Consider the following 17,830-nt stretch of genomic DNA (forward strand, 5'->3'; position numbering starts at 1 on the left):
TATTTCTTTTAAATTGTTTATAAGGTAACTCTTCTCAGTAGGCCCCCTTTTTATTACATTCTGAAGAGAACTTTAAAGCAAGTTTTCCACTTGCTTTGCCTTTTGACTTGCCAGGCAGTGGGTGCTGGCTAGGGGGATTGTGTTCATAAGACCTTGTCATCCTTTTATAGCGGAAATCCATTACGAGAAAATTACCAAATAACGAGTAAAGCAAAAGGTGGGGAAGGGTAGGGGAAAAGAAAGTGCTGCCAACTCTGTTTGTCGTTTTCTTCTCCTTTACAAAAAGGCTTTAAAAACTGTTCCTATCAGAATGTGCTCCTTTTCGATTCCTGCCAAAATGCGTGATGATGAGCAAGGAGTATGGGTGTTTGCTCATCTTTGTTCGTTGTTCATATTTGCTTTCCCCAACGTCTTTCTACACTCCCCAGCACTTCGCTACTATCCGTTTTTTTAATTTTGCTGATTCGTTATATGAACTTGTATTCTCTCTTTTTTTCTTGTCTGCTTTTCCTTTACAACACCCTTTTTACTTTCAGACAAAAGTAGGCGAATTTCTTTTGGAGAATTTCTTAATGAAAATATTGCATCGAAAGGAGAATTTTCCTAATGAATGGAATGTTATATTTGCTTTTAATTATTTTCCTAAACTTTTCCTACAACCTAGGGCTAGGCTAAAGGTTGAGATTGTTTTTCTCCTTTTGGCAATTTGGTTTGGACGCTTCGTTTATGACTAGCATAATTTGATATTTTCTTGGGTTTTACAATTTTGGAGAATATGCTTGTCACTATTGAGGGTAATATTGAAAACTCGTCAAATTTAAAAGTTTATTTGAGAAGCAGAGATTTGGTGGGGGGGAGGGTGGGGTGAAATGGGACACATTTTCAACCCTTTACTTTTTAATTATATTTCCCTTGAATAAAGAAATTCTTAGACATTCATGAAGGTGTGAGACTGGCAGTTAATTTCTCAAAAAAAATTTATCTTTGATGTACAGCTGCATGAGTGTGAACTAATCACAGAGACCTATTTATTAATAGACCAAGCAAAATGTATTATTGGAAAACCCAAGTCTGTGTATGTAAACCACAAAAATTTTCAATTAAAATCTAAGAGAAATTCCATTTTAATTATTCAAAGGATTTTTATTAATTGGATTTCTATTTAAAACAGCATATGGGATGAAATGAAATTTCTGGTATGCATTGGCGTAGCTATAAATTTTTTCCTGGGGGTGCTATACACAACCAAAGAAAAAAAGTAAAGAGGTAAACTCGGTTATATATATAAAAAAACAAGTAAAAGCGTACTTAATTCGTCCGGCCGAATCTTGGGAACCCACCACCATGGATTCTGCTAAAATATCTTAGCTATATATAGTTTTAGACCGAATTGGACCGTGCTTGGCGCAGTTGTTGAGAGTCGTAACAGAACACTATATGCAAAATGTCAGTCAAATTGGAAAAAAATCGGGGCTTGTAAGGGCTCAAGAAGTCAAATCGGGAGATCGGTTTATATGGGAGCTATATCAGGTTGTTGGGAGTTGTAACAGAACACCATGTACAAAATGTCAGTCAAATTGGATGAAAATTGCGGCTTTTAAAGACTCAAGAAGTCAAATCGGGAGATCGGATCAGATTTAAACCGTACTTGGCACAGTTGTTAGAAGTCAAACTAGAACACTATGTGCAAAATTTCAGCCAAATCGGACAAAAATTGCGGTTTCCATGGGCTCAGGAAGTCAAATCGGGGGGTCGGTTTATATGGGAGCTATATCAGGTTATGGGCCGATTTGAACCGTACTTGATACAGTTGTTGGAAGTCATAACAGAACATTTTGCCCAAAATGTCAGCCAAATTGCGGATGTAGTTTTGATTCTAGTAGCTCATGTGGATTTTCACCTATCCCATAACGCATATTTAGCTTATTGACAAACCCATTAAGTCAAAAATAAGCTTCGTCACTGAAGATGATTTTGATCCTAAAATAACGTTTACCAACTCCTAGTAAATTTTTATGATTTGAGATGTTCGTGTAATTTGACATGATGAAAATGTTGTGTTTACTGAATAAATTGAAAGTGACAGTGCAATGATTATTGTATGAATTTATTCAGAAAATAACTTAAAATATATTAAAAAAGTTCAACATAATCTTTTTTTAAAGAAATCGAATATTTTATCAACGGATATTACTAAGATTACGCAATTTCTTATTAAAAAGAAGTTTCAATTATAATTCATAATGTTTATTACGATAACGTTCAAAAGCTAACAAAATTGATTTAAGCCGTTCATTGGACCTAATCCCTTTAATGTTTCAATCAATCCGATCAAATTTGTTAGAAAAACCCAAAACGGCAACACTGAATGCGATAAGGCAACAAGGTGACCATATGCGCAATCTTCAAAGGAAATCGATTAGAGTTGAATTTGTTAACAACATGAGCTGTACATATGGTCAGCCTTCGGCAAATGGCCTCTCTTTCTCTCTCTACATTCATCTCTCTGCAAATGATTTGTTTACCTTTTCTTGTAGCTTTAGTTAACTACTCGTTTGCACTATCGTCAGTTTCGTGCAATTTAATTTAATGAATAATAATGTTGTGGGTAACTTTAAGACAAACGTTTAGGTGCGTAATGTGGAATACCTAAAAATATAAAGTAAATTGTTTTATCGTCGCCGATATACAATCTATTGCTAATGGTTTTTAGTTATTTCGAAAGTATGGTGAATTATTGGTGTCTTCCCAATAAGAGTTCCCATTTCCGTGCAGAGAAAATTGCACAAAATGAGCTTTGTGGTTGCAAGCTATGCTTTCGTACTACAAAGTTGGCATATTACAAAATGGTGCTCGAAACAAGGCCACATCTTTTGAACTAGGTTTTTGTGGCAGGCTTGAAAGTGACTATATTTGTCACTTACACGAAATTTCTACACATGATCAGCCTTGTTGGAAGTTTTTTTTTCGATCCTTTACAATGTATACATATTCCTCTTTTCGTAAAATTCTAACACTATCTAACCATGTCCGTCCGTCTGCTTTTGAAAATATGTCAGAGTCTTTACAAATAAAGATATTGAGTCAGGAATACCGTATTACTCATAAAATCCCTAGGTTAGGGCAAGTTAGGTTGAAAAGAGGGTGTAGATATTAAGCCGCCTCATGTCACAGTGGACATACACCTTAGCCAGTAATCGGCTTGTTGTGTGTTCTAAAAACTAAAAAGTAACCTCGAAAATAAAATCCCATCGTAGCTTCAAGTATGAAAATGTGTCCTGACCTAAGTACCGGTGTCTGATAGTCCATTAAACCGAGCCATGACAAAGGAAATGTTCCAATCTCTCATCATATTCTTCACATACTATAACTTGCCCTACCTACTCTGCGTAAGTTCGGTCGTATTCCTATGTGTCCCAATATGATACTGAAAGCTATGCTGATCTCCTTCTCACTTACTTTCAGTAATACCCTCCTGTTTGCATGATTTGAATATTCCCATAGGATTTTCGTCTTCCTACACTGTTTCTCTGTTCAACATTGTAATATTCGCGTTCATCCCCAGGCCCTTAACTCGGACTTCGTTGCTCCGAAAGGTTTCGGTTTTATACAAGCTTATTACCAAGTTTATAAATGACAGTCCAGAAACCATGTTTTTTGATGGCAGTCTTTTGATCTTCACTGCCAAATCATCTGGTCTTTAATTCCCCCTTGCATTTCCACCATGGGCGGGAACCCATACAATGCGGATTTTGCCATCCTCGAGAAGGCGTTTAAATCCTTCTTACACTTAAAAACCGATCGACACTAGATGTTATTATAGTCAGATAGTGGAAACAGAAACAGATCTCAATCCCTGGGTTCTCATTGTGAACCCCCAGGCCAACTCTGTCCTTTAACTTTGATCTTTTGATCCATTCGTGTAGCTTGAACTTCCAGATGTCAATACCAGAGTCCGTCAAACCAAGACTGTGCCACTGACATTACCTTAAGTATCGTCTCAGATATCCGATCGGAGGCCTCTTCAAGGTTTCCCATCGTCGCCTTGATTAAAAAGTCTCATAGTCGCAGTAGCTGACTCACACTTAATCTATATGTCTATGGGTCGGATATCTAGAATAGTCGCCAGTGCCTTAGTAGGCGTGGTCATAAACGCTCCACCTATGCCAAGCCAATATTATCTCGGAACCTGTTGTATTATTTTTACGTTGCACTATAAAATAGATCGACCCATATCAAAGTGCGAAGTTCTTATCCGATTTTGTTTTTAACGGACCATAATTTGTCCTGAATAAACTTCTTGGGCTCAAAGAAAGCCCAGTTTACATCAGATTTTGGCAAAAATGTTGGCAAGATATATATACGATGTGGTGGGTATCCAATATTCGGTCTCAAATTTCAATTTCAGATCCAAACACTGACAAAGGTTTCTCATTTTAGCGCCATATTTTCCCTATAAATCTACATGTTGGTTTGGTGGGTTTTTTGTGGGTAAGGCGAAATAATTGACCATAATTTGAAAATCAGGTTTGTACAAATTGCAGATTAAAGAACAGGGGGCACATTTCTCACATATCCGTAAGTGCTGCCGATTGAAGTTTTAGCTCAATGATAAGGGATCTCACTTTTTAGACGAGTCCGAACGGTATATCGCAGTGCGACACCTGGCTGCCATGTTTACCATACCGTTTTTTCAAATGGCGCAGTACCTAACCCATTGTCACCAGCATTAGGAGCGGATAACCACCGCGGAAATTGTTTTCGGATGTTTTCGTCAGGATTCAAACCAAAGCGCACGGCGGCCTAGGCGGACATTCTAACCTCCGCTCCACGGTGGCCATCAGGTTTGCACTCTACTCCCAAATGCCTTTGATTTGATTTTTCGTATTGCATGTTTTTTTACACTTTAGGACTGGGTACTCTCAGATAGCTCTATTTTTGGTGTTTAAATTGGCATAAAAAAGGAAAGTTAAATTTGTAAAGAATTATGACTTTAAATTTATTTTATAAATTTACTTAATTCAATTGGCAAGAATAAAAAGTTTAACGTATAATAATTAAATTACTTGTACCTACTCAATTGATCACCATTATAACAACAAAAACATTAAATTTACTCCAACACATTTGAAATCTTTAATTACCATGTAACACTAAGATAAGGTTACCATAATTCATATTTGCAAAGAAATATTGTTTCTTCTAGAGTGTAGCTACAACATGATTTTTATGACTGGTCAGCTTTTTGCTGATTCTCTCTCTTTCTCCTTCTCAGTATATGCTTTCTTTACCATCCTCAGTTGCTTAAGTTAACGTTTTTAATTAAATTCTCGTGTCAGCTTTAACATTAGGTAAATGGCTGAAGTGATTAATGTGAAATAGTATCGCAAAACTTATGTCTTGACATTTTTGCAATTCTATTGACTTAAAAAAAAATGATTTTAGCATATAAATTTTGTGAACGTTTCGATGGCAAGTGCTAGTCATGCTCAATATGAAGCGCATGAACAACAACAAAAACATTAAAGAGTGTGAAAAAAATCTATTGACCAGTTTCAACTGCAATGTAACATCAAGGTGACCACATTTGTTGTTTACAAAGAAATGCGATTTGATTTAGTGTGTGTACCTCAAAGCTTTTACATATGGTCAGCTTATTGCAAGTGGTCTCTCTTTCTCTCACCATTTGTCACCCAACATATGATCAGTGCTTGCAGTTGCTTTCATTATTTTCGTTGGTTCGAATTAAATCGTCGGCTTGTGATTTGATTTAATTAAATATTTGTGTTTAAGTTAATATTAACGAATATCTATTATCGTATAATAAAAATACCTATAACTAATAATGTGCCAGAATGTAGTGTATATCCTTAGTGCTATTTTTTCAATGATATAATTAAACGAACAAATTCCGCATTTTTGTGATGAAATTCTTGTTGCCTGCCGAATCATGCATGTAATGTACAACAACAAAATACATTGAATAAAGCAAAAGCCTTTGGGATGTCTTGGAGCAACTAGAGGGCTTAACTTTAAACAACAACCGAAACAACAACAAAGCACATGTATAAAATCAGCTGGTTTAGTTATATTTGTACTTTAAACAGTTTGGGCGTCGCGTGTGATTTTAATTTATTTAAAAAATAGTGTTCTAACATGCATTTAGTTAAGTGTCTCGATGTTTATTGTGAAATAATGTCGCGTAAAGTGTGTTTGATTGTTGTTCTAATTTCTGTTGGCACTTATAAAAAATTTATTTTCAATGAATTTGATTGAACATTTCAAATATAAAAATCATGATTTTAATTCACCATTCACATGGGATTATCACAGAAGGAATAGAGAAATAACTTTGTTGCTGCTGACCTCGCTGTTGAGAAAGAACGTGTACGGAAAGAAAAGGTAAATACCATTGTATTATAGGTATATTTAGTTCAAAACTACAATTTGTCTCGGCGCGAGTGTACCAAATCACTGAGGTGCAAGTAGAGTAAATAAAGACAGGCATTTTATTTATTAGTGGGTAAACATTCTTTAAATTTTTAGCATTCGTGTTGCCAAAACTACACTTTATAGGGGCCACTTCCGATTTGGCTAACATTTAGTGTGTAGATGTGGGTTGACCCCAGGAACATGAATCCGAAGACTGTTGTTGGGGCAAAAGTACCACCAAAGCCAACACTCCTCCCAAAAAATCAATTTGTGTTTGTTTCTTCCGTATAGACTCAAAAACGGCTGAAAAGTTCCTCATAAAATGTTCACAGATTGTTTAGGTTAGTTTGGGCTATATGATATTTTGATATCGCAGGGGTGGCGGACCCTCCCCCTTACCCAAAAAATAAAAGTGAACCGATCGGTACAATATGGGACTCAAATGAAAAGTATTCAGGAGTAAAGTACGAATTTCATTTTAAAAATTGGGTCCAAGTAACTGGGGTCCGCCCCAACCCCAAAACCCCCTGAAATGGATTTATTGGACGAGCATGACAATATGTGACTCAAATCAAAGATAATCGGGTGTCGATTACGAATAAAGTCAAGAAAAAGAAAAAGGGGTTATAATTTGTTGATATTAGAAGGTGGCGAAACCTTCCCCGTTACCCCAAAATCACCAACTAAAATCAAAAGAGGACCGATAAGGACAATATGGATATCAAATGAAAGGTATTGAAGAGTAAAGTAAAAAAATATGGTATAAAAATTGGTTCCAAGAACTCAGGAAGTCACCCTAACCCAAAAACTCCTTCACGCAGACAAAATTTAACGTTCATATCAATATGGGGCTCAAATGAAAGGTATTTAGGAGTAGATTACGAATCTGGCATACAAAATCAGATGCCCCAAATGGGCATATGATCCATTGGTTGTGTGTTTGTTCCATAAAATCAAAAACTGTTGAACCGATCTTCTTAAAATTTGCACAGTCTGTGTGGAAGGAAAGAAAGGTCATATAATTGTTAGATATCAGAGGATTACCCCAAAAACGCCACGCAAAACCAAAAGTGAGTTGATAGGCACAATTTGGGAATCAACTGAAAGGCATTGGAGACTTGAAAACGAATATCGTATTTAATTTTGGGTTCAAGTACCCAGAGGGCCCCCAACCCCAAAAATTGTAATATATCAGATGGTGGAGGACCCTCCCCCTTACCCAAAAAACGCCATCCAAAACCAAAATTAAGCTGATAGGCACAATATGGGTATAAAATGAAAGGTATTGGAGGCTACAAAACGAATATCGTATTTAATTTTGGGTCCAAGTACCCAGAGGGCCCCACAACCCCAAAACTCCCCTTAACTGATATATTCGATTTTCGATTTCGATTCGATTCGATTTTAGTATGAGACTTAAATGAAAAGTATTCGGCAGTAGATTTCAAACATGACATAAAAAATTAGGTCCAAGTAATGGGAGGTTCGCCCCAACCCCAAATGATATGCCCATATCATCCGATCGTGGCTATATGGTATATTGGGGAGTAGATTACGAATATGACATAAAAACTTGCGTCCAAGTCTAGGTGGCGCTTTTCCTCCTAAAAATATATAGAATAGGTTAATTGACCCATTATGGCAATATGGGGCTCAAATGAAAGGTATTTGTGAGTAGAAAACGTATTTGATAACCAATTTTGGAAACAAGTGTTTGGGGGTGCGCCATAAATCACCCCGTAAACTGAACTTCAAATCCGATTACAGCGGTATGGAGCTCAAATCAACGGTATTTGGGAGTAAAGAACGAATTGGATATCTATTTTCGGGGTAAAGTGCCGGTGGCCGCCTTAGCCCGAAAGCACCCTCCAAATGGTTCATATTTACCGACCATGGCAATATTGGGCTCAAATAAAGGGAATTTGGGAGTGGACCACGATTTTGATATTCACATTTGAGTCGGAAATGTCTCCCCTAAAGAGCACTTCTCATAAACCTGATTTTCAAAACCACCAGATGTCGGAGATTGGTAATGTGATTCGTTCGATTTTTTTTGCACTATCACAGTCACCAAAAACTAAGCATGGTTTCTATTGTTGGGGTAGTGTGCGGCGCGGGCTCCCAAAACCAGCCAATTCAATCACAGACCAATCACGATAATATAGAATCATGTGTTTGGCGAGCCACCCCACTTCAAATTCCCTCCCTATTATGTAAAAGCTATTTGGGATGGAAATTGATTGATTTTCGGGAAATTGGTATTCATTGTCGGGACAAAGACCCTGGGGTCCACCCAGCAAAACTTATTTACCGATCATGCCATTATGGTGCTCATATAAAATGTTTTTGAAAGTAGAGCGCGAATCTAATATTTACTTTAATGGCCACGTAACCACCCCCGAAATACCCCCCTGGACTCAAAGGAAAGGCATTTGGGAGTAGAGTAAAAATTTACCCAGGAATCGAGCAGGAAGCAAACATCTCACACACCAATGAGTGCTTTCCGATTCAAGTTTAAACTCAATGATAAGGGACATTTTTTTACAGCCGAGTCCGACCGACGCGCAGCAGTGCGACACCTCTTTGGGAGTAATTTTGTACATGCCCATGGCACCTGCCAATGGTACCTTGCCAATTTCGCCGGCATTAAGAGAGGTTAAACACCGCTTACATTTTTTTTCGATGTTCTCGCAGGCATTCAGCGTCATAGGCGTCATAGGCATAGACATAGGCCACCGTGATATGAATTTGATATCCACATTCAGGGCGAATTGTCCCCATCCTAAATATACGTTGGAGAGTTAAAGAAGGCGCAGGGGAGCGGACCCGGTTCGGCTTATAAGCGATGTAAGCTATAAAAAAGAAGAAACAATTTTCAAAAAAATCGAGGGATTTCTACTACTATGAAGTGCAGTTTTCTTTTCAATTTTTGCAGGGTAATTTCTAAGATTGACAACTTACAGAAAGGCTCTTTACTTTTTAATATTAAAACTGTTTTCCTTAATAAATGGAATAATTTTCAAATATTTTCTTTCCAGGGAATTTCAACAATGTCCCCCAAGGTAAGTTTAGAATCCCTTTGTTTTTATACTCTTTATTATAGAACTATACTATGGGTAAATTGTCATTGTCTACGTTTTTTAAAACTAGGAATTTTGGCTTTTGGGGTCAATATATTAACCGGTTTCCTAAAAACTGAAATTTTTAATATTTACTCTAAATTGGATTCTTCTATACATTTTGTTCAATAATTGTCCATAGAATGCAGTTATACTTAACGAGTCAATCTATGTGCAACACATCGAAATATTGATCTACGACCCTATAAAGAACATACATTCCTAAACGTCTTGAAATTCTGAGTCGACACAGCTATGTCCTCCCACCCGTTTGTCGAAACCTCGAATTAATTCATAGCCTGATATATGCAGCTCCCATATAAACCGATTCTTATCTTATTTGGCTGATAAAATGCACAATGACTTCTACTATGACCAATAACTTCCTTGCCAATTATGGTCTGGTATGGTACTTAACTTCTGTATGCACATCGAAATATTGATCTGCAACCCTACAAAGGATATACATTCTTAATCGTCTTAAAACTCTTAAACTCCGTTTATCGAAATCACGGATTGGTTCATAGCCTGATATAGCTCCCATATAAACCGATTCTTATCTAATTTGGCTGATATTATGCACAATCACTTCTACTCTGACCAATAACATCCGTGCCAAGTATGGTCTGAATTGGTTCGCATCCTGACATAGCTCTCATATAAACAGATTGTACTAAAGATAATTTGTATTAGTGGCAGTAAAGCTAGCCGGTTAGCCAAGTAAAATTGCTATGTAAAATCACAAAAATGCGTTGACCAAAAGAAGCCAATTGAAATTGTTTACAATCCATGTAAGGGTCTGTGTTGTTGGGCATCTGTGCTCTAGGGGATCAAATGGCGCAATTTTGTGAAATTGTTTCGTATGAGATTTCTGTTATGACCGCCAACATACAGGCATCCATGTATGATAGGATTGGTACATAACCTGACATAACTCCGATATATACCGACCCTCTGATTTTACTTCTTGAGCCCTAAAAAGGGAAATTTCTTATCTGAATTGGTTGATACATCACACAATTAGTTCTATTATTACCTCCAATATCCAAGCCAAAAATGGTCTCCCGATTTTACTCCTTAAGCTCGTAGAGAACTTAATTCCAAAAAACTTAATGACACAAAAATTTCTGCTCTGGCGGTCAACATCAATGCTAAATATGATCTGCATTGGTCCATAAAATTTGGGCTTCGAAAAGAATATCATTATCATCATCATGACCAAAAAAGCTGGCAACCCTGGTGATCAGACGTACATTTTTTAAGTGCGGAAGACTAAGCTGAAAGTTATTTAAAAAAATCTGTGTTTTACAGTAGTTTACGAAAGTATTATTCTGCAATTATAAACTTTGCTATTGCCCGCACCGGAAAGTGCTGAAGGATGCCGAAAACAAGCCGTAGAAGTGTTCAAGTTAAAAATAAAATAATTTGCATTCAATGTAAATTAGCGATAAAGGAGGAATCAGAAGAATCCATAGAATGCGATAAGTGTTCGAAAACGTTTCATATCCAGTGTACTCACTTGGATAAAAGAGAGTATCAGTACTTGCTGAATAACGAGAGTGAGTTGTTTACTTGTCACTTGTGCGAAGGTGGAGATAAAGAACTGAGAAATGAGTTAAGGCAAATCAAAACAAAGCTAGACAAATTGGATCAGCTGTCAGAATTGCAAACCACAATGCAATTTATGTCGAAGCAGTACGATGAATTATTAAAAGGTGTTGTAGACAACAAGAAGAAATTAAAAGAAGTTGAAAAAGAGAATGTAATCTTGAAAAGAGAGGTGAAAGAGCTTAAGTCAGCTGTTAAAGTTCTTAACGACAACCGAGTTAAAAATGATTGTATTGTTAGTGGCCTTAATGTTGAGAATGGTGTACCTGCTGCCGACACAATAATAAATCTATCTAAAGAAATGGGAGTCGTGTTGGATAAAGTAAACATTGAGGATGCATTCTATTTACGAAATAAAAGAAGCAATAACCAGAAAAAAACTGCCATTGTAAAATTTACCAACAAAAATTCCAAAGATAAACTGATGTCATTGAAATCAAAACTAGGCAAAAATGAATCTACCACCAGTGTTTATATCAATGACTTACTGTGTAAGGAAACATTGGACTTATTAAACTATGCCAAGGCACTAAAAAATGTTGGGTATAAGTTCGTTTATGCGAGAAATGGTCGTGTCTTCTATAAACGTAGCGAGATATGTAAGGCACAAGTTATAAATACTACTGAGGACGTTGATCAAATAATACTTAGTGCCACAACAAATAAACGTTTTTCTCGAAATCAAATTGAGAGCTATGCTACAAATGTTTTCGATGATGATGACGGTTCTGGCGATGATGGTGATAATGGCGCTCAATATGTATCTCCAAATTAACAAATATTTTAATAGCATTATACATGTTTTGTGTTTTTATACCAGCAAAATTTATAAATCTTTATTATGAATCAAAATAATTATTATTCAAATTTATCATTATTCAATAATAGCATAGAGAAAATTAATTATCCGTTCTTAAATATTATTTCCATTAACAGTAGAAGCATATCCTCGTTAGTTAAATTTAATAAGTTCAAATCCTTGGTATCAAGTTTATTGAGATTACCAGATATTATAGTCGTTCAGGAAACCTGGTTCAAAAAGGATTTGTTGAATATTTATTCCATTCCGGGCTATAAAGGTGTTCATTGTTGTAGAGATGATGCATATGGTGGAGTATCCTTATATATTTCAGAGGATTTGAAATTTTCTGTTCTTTCTTGTAAAAGTGTGAGCTATACTGAGTTGATTTCTGTCTCGTTGCCTTACGTTCGCGTTAATGGTAAGCCATTGGTTGTTGTTGCTTATTATAGATCTCAGAAGTGCTTGGTCGCTGATTTTCTTTCTTTGATTGAGGAGGATATGGAACTGTTAAGTGGCAAATCGGCGGTGGTTTTAGGTGATACGAATATCGACCAATTTTCTAGTGATCGTTTTAAAGATCTGGAGAATTTCTTTTTGTGTTATGACTGTCATAGTTGTCATAGACTTATGACGAGGCCTGCAAGTTTTACTTCCATTGATCATGTGTTTTGTAATGAACCCGGTAAGCTGTATGTGGACGCAGTCGTGTGCGAATTAACTGATCATAACCTTATTTCTTGTAAAATTAGATGTGATTGCACATTGAGGAGTTATGTTGAGAAAACCAGTATTTATTGTGACATGAATAGGGTTAGACATGCTTTGGATTCCAGGTTATCTGTAGACTTTAACTCATTTGGTGCCAATGACGGCACGAAGATATTTGTTGATATTTTAAGTTCTTCTGTCACTGAGGCGACAAAGGAAACAAGATACCGGAAATTATTGCAATTCGAATTGACTCCATGGGTTAATAGGAATTTACAGAATTTAATACTTTATAAACAAAAGTTACTTAGACTCAGGAGGAGGTCTAAGGATTTTAAGTATGGTAATACCTTGAGACTAGTTAGCAACATCGTAAGGAAGGCTTCGAGACTATCTAGGAAAAATTATTATCGCAGCTGTATTATGGAAACAGGAGGTGACCAGAAGAAATGTTGGATGTTTTTAAATAAGGCATTGGGACGCAAAACTACACGTGATATTGATTTATATTCACTTGGTGGTGTTTCGGTTGATGATGACCAGGAGAAGGCAATTTGTTTCAACAGTTATTTTATAAACTCAGTGCGTGAACTGAGACGAAATATGGTGGCAAATTCTGGGGATCATTGGAATGGACTTGGAACATTAGGTGAAGCTGGTTGTAGATTATTTTAGATGGGGTCGATAATACCGATATACTCGAAGTTATAAATTCATTGGACCGTTCTTCTTCGCCAGGCTATGACCTAATACGGGCTAACGTCGTTAAGGAATGCAGGAATCTAATTATTTCACCTATGGTAGTAATCTTTAATAAAATCTTTCAATCATCTATATACCCGGATACTCTCAAGATTTGCAAAATTGTACCAGTTCCGAAGACAACAAATGCGAAGTCAGTACAAGAATACAGGCCAATATCCATTTTGCCAATTGTCGATAAGATTTTAGAAAAGATAATTTATAGGAAATTAGTGACGTTTTTAGATACGAACAATCTTCTTTATAACTACCAATTTGGCTTCAGAAAAGGCTGTGGGACGGAAGAAGCTGTTGTTAACGTTGTGAACTTCATTTGTATGGGGTTGGATTGTGGACTGTCCGGGGTTGCCGGGCTATTCTTAGATTTTTCGAAAGCGTTTGATCTTGTGGATCATGACATACTGCTTGACAAGTTGTCATGTTATGGTGTTTGTGGCAGTGAGCTATTACTTTTTAAGAGTTTTCTGTCACGGCGTATTCAATACGTTGAGGTCTGTGGGGCCAAGAGCGACATGACAGTTGTGGATTGTGGTGTGCCACAGGGAAGTTGCCTGGGACCACTACTATTTTTGATATATTTGAATGACTTGTCGAATTTGAAGTTGTCTGGCCGTCTCTTTATGTATGCGGATGATGTATCGCTGTTCTATCCCTACAAGGATGAAAGGGCGCTGAGAATGACTATGGAAAGGGATGCATCTCTGATAATGGAATATGCCAGATTGAACAAGCTTGCTTTGAATACGACCAAGACTAAAGTAATACGTTTTAGGCCTCATTGTAATGTCGCGGGGTTACCATTCAGTATTGTTGTGGGTGGGGACGCTATTGAAGAAGTTTGTATGGTGAGATATTTGGGTTTAACATTCCAAAGCAATTTGTCATGGGATACTCATATTTCTGGTATAAGGAAGAAAATTGCACCGGCCATAGGTATCTTGAATAAAATGAAATATATAATGGATACTAAGACGAAATTGTGTTTGTATCGTGCCCTGGTTCAAAGCCACCTTGATTACTTGGTATCCATATATGGTTATAGGAATTCAACCACTTTAAAAACCCTGCAGGCAATGCAAAATCGAGCAATAAAAGCCGTGTTTAGGCTGCCTCCCAGATTTCCAACTGAACGACTGTATTCTAATATCTGCAAATCTGTCTTGCCGATTCATACCCTATATAAGTATAAACTTTTGTTGTATGTTTTCAAAGTTTTACATTCATTAGGTTATCATACTATTACATTTTCTCAAAATCAAACAGCATTTTCAACAAGAAATCAACATGATCTAAGAGTAGTAAGATGTAGATTGGAGTTAACGAAACAACGTATTGAGTTCATTGGATCATTTGAGTTTAACCAATTGCCACAGAATATAAAGTTTGAAAATCGCATATCAAATTTCAAAGTAAATTTAAAAGCCTACTTACAAAATAATTGATAATATGCTTCTAATGTGACATTGATAATGCAAATAAGTTTAATTTTTTATATTAACTTTCATTAATTGTTTTAATTTAAATATATATTAATGTTTTGATATAACTGCCAGCTTGCCTCAATTATGCCTATTTGGCGCTGAGGCCACAATTCTTTTGTACTTAATTTAATTGTAATAAATATTGAATTTAAAAAAAAAAAAAAAAAAAAAAAAAATTTAACCCTAAGTGAAAATTTTATTGAAATTTTCATTAAAAATATGTCTTTAAAGAGAATTTGTTTGAAATTTTGTGTTAGGTTGAAAAGAGGGTACGAGTATTAATCCGTCTCATACCACTATGTGCATACATGTATATGCTCATAGTGGCATGGGGCGGATATGTATCCGCACCCTTTTCTCAACCTAATCTAACAGGAATTCCATGCTACTTACAAAATCCCTACTTGTTTTCCATACCACACCCCAAAGTTGGTTCACATCCTATATTGTGTCCCCACCTAAGTGCCTATGTCTGTTAGCAGCGAGAGCCGGGCAATGTCATAGGAAAAGGTCCAACTTCTCATCATCTTTCTATAGCGCTACACATGTCGCACTGATTTTGCTCCTATGTGTCCTGTTAGGATACCAAACGCTTTAATGACCTCCTGCTTACTTCCTTTGTGTTAAGTAAATATTTCGTTGAGATTTTGATTTCAGAGAAAATTTCAGTGGATTTTTTGTCTTTAGTTTACTCTAAAGACATAAAAACCAATGAAATTTTCTCTGAAATCAATCGTTAAAATTGTATTAAAAATTTTTTTTTGACATTTTTGAGAAAATTTAAATTTGCGAAATCTTGGAAAAAAGTTTCCTTAAAATTGAGTCTTCAGGGAAAATTTTTCTGAAGTTTAGTTTTTAGTCTTTTGATGAAATTTCTTGGAAAATTTGTCTAGAAAATTTTCTTGGAAAATTTGTCTTTAGAGATTGTCCGTACTGAGTGTCCGTACTATTCGGACCTCAGGGACTTAGTCGCTATTAGTATATGCTATGGAGAGGGGGTGTGAGATTTGAGCAGAGCCTTGTTGGACTCTGGGACGTTTGCGAGTTTGACCACCTTTGCGAGGGCGGTCTTTGATAGGAGAAGGAAGTTAGGTAGGTAGATAGGTCTCTGGTGAGGTCGTCCGATATGTGTCCGAATGTGTGTTTGTGTGCTCGTCCGTTTTTTGTCCCTAGTGGGAAGTGTCTGTTTTTGTCCGTTATGTCCGTAGGAGAGTTGTCCGTCTTTTTGTCCTTTTACTTTTCTCGTTCGTGTTGGGTATTTTATCTGTTCTAGATCCGTATTGGGTTTTAGTTCGCTGTGTTGGGGACCATGTTTGATCTTGATGGGGTTTTAGAGGGGTCGTAGAAATGGCTTTGGCTGTTTTCCCTTCAAGTGACCAGTCCGAAACCGTTTGGGATTCAACTGGTAGTAGCTTCGGCTACAAGGTCTGACCGGAGTCCATAATCTGGGATTTCGATCCCAGCCCGACTATGGTTAGGCGTCATTGGGGGGTAACATGGTGGCTGTGGTTTGGACTCAAATCGCGGGTAGAGCATAAGCTCGATGTGGAGTTGCATTACAACCGGGTGCCGTGACTCATACATCGGAAGGAGTTTAGTGCTCCGTTCCTAACCAAGGGAGAGAACAAGTCCAAACAACGTGAACTCGAATTGGTACCCATGCATAGCCTAGGCTATGTGTGGGGCGTTGGTGGACGCATTGTATTCTCACGGGGTTAAGAGCCCTGCAAGATTGAACCAACACGGCAGGTGTTTGCATTAAACTCCATTATGACTTGTCCTGTTCGGGGTATATGTCAATTTGTGGCATCATTTTGGAGTGGGGCGATCCGCCCGGCATTAGACCCAAAGTTTTACACCAGCTTCTTTTTTTGTTCTATCAAGTACTTTTCGTTTTAGTGCCATATTGTGATGATCAGCCTACATGTCCGTTTGGCGGTGGTTTTTGGGATGGGTGGGTGGACACCTCGAAACCTGGTGTCAGAGATTTTAGAATGAGCACAGAAGATGGACGCGCTTGGAACGCTATTCTACGTTCGGCTAGTGAAACAAATATTCTGTCATATCCAATGGATTGAAAATTTGTCCGTAGAGGAAATTTTTGAAGAAATTTTCATCCAAATTTTGTTTTTAGAGAAAATTATATTTAAAGTTCGTCTTGATAAATTTTTGTCATTAGACAAAATTTTATTAAAATGTAATTAGAGAAAATTTTATTAAAATTTTATTATTAGAAAAAATTTAATTTTCAAAATTCATTTTTTTTTCTATTATGAAAACTTGATTTTTTTCAGAATATTTCACTCAAATTTGTTTTTTAGAAAAGATTTCTATAATTTTTTATCTCTTCACAAATTTTGAATTGATTATAAACACATTCGTCCGTTGTGAACCCTCTTTTTAAAAATTAGTCCATTGAAATTTCCTAATTAATCATTGATATATGAAATTTGTCCCTTGTTTTTGCTTATTCACATGTTAGTTCTACTTACTCTCGCTTGTCGTCATTTCGCACTTTTTTAATATTTACCTGAAAAAGAGTAAAGTTTAATTAAATAATCTTCTTAAAACGAAAAATACGGGTAAAGCAATTTAAACGACTTAACAGTTCTAATTAAAGCAACAAAATTGAAATATCACAACTTTGCTATTATTTTCTTGTGCGTATAAACAACATTCCTATTTAAATCCTTATTAAATGGAAATTATATTGTATTTTGTCCTTAGGCCTAAGCCTAATTTAATCCCTAACCAATTTATGCTTAGATTTTGTACAATTAACTAAATTTTTCTACCCCAAACCCCTCTGCCCCTCCCGTCCCTTTGCCAACCCCTCAACAAAATAATGCTGAAACTAATTTGCCTTTATGCTTGTGACCCTAAAATATCCTTTTTCAATTTCATCTCCTTTTACATAT

General features: G+C 36.4%; 1 protein-coding gene and 1 long non-coding RNA gene across 3 annotated transcripts in view; one reads left to right on the forward strand and one right to left on the reverse strand.

Annotated features, from left to right (window-relative positions):
• The window catches only part of LOC106094156 (low-density lipoprotein receptor-related protein 2), a 795,641-nt gene that overhangs the window by 319,498 nt on the left and 458,313 nt on the right, over positions 1-17,830 (reverse strand). The gene's annotated exons all lie outside the window — the stretch shown is intronic.
• Positions 9,470-17,830, forward strand: part of LOC106093314 (uncharacterized) — a 294,983-nt gene continuing 286,622 nt past the window's right edge. Inside the window, exon 1 of the long non-coding RNA XR_009397969.1 lies at positions 9,470-9,494. This is a non-coding gene — a long non-coding RNA (uncharacterized LOC106093314). The remainder of the gene's footprint in view (positions 9,495-17,830) is intronic.

This window comes from Stomoxys calcitrans, chromosome 4, assembly GCF_963082655.1.
Source record: "Stomoxys calcitrans chromosome 4, idStoCalc2.1, whole genome shotgun sequence".
NCBI classification, from domain to species: Eukaryota; Metazoa; Arthropoda; class Insecta; order Diptera; family Muscidae; genus Stomoxys; species Stomoxys calcitrans.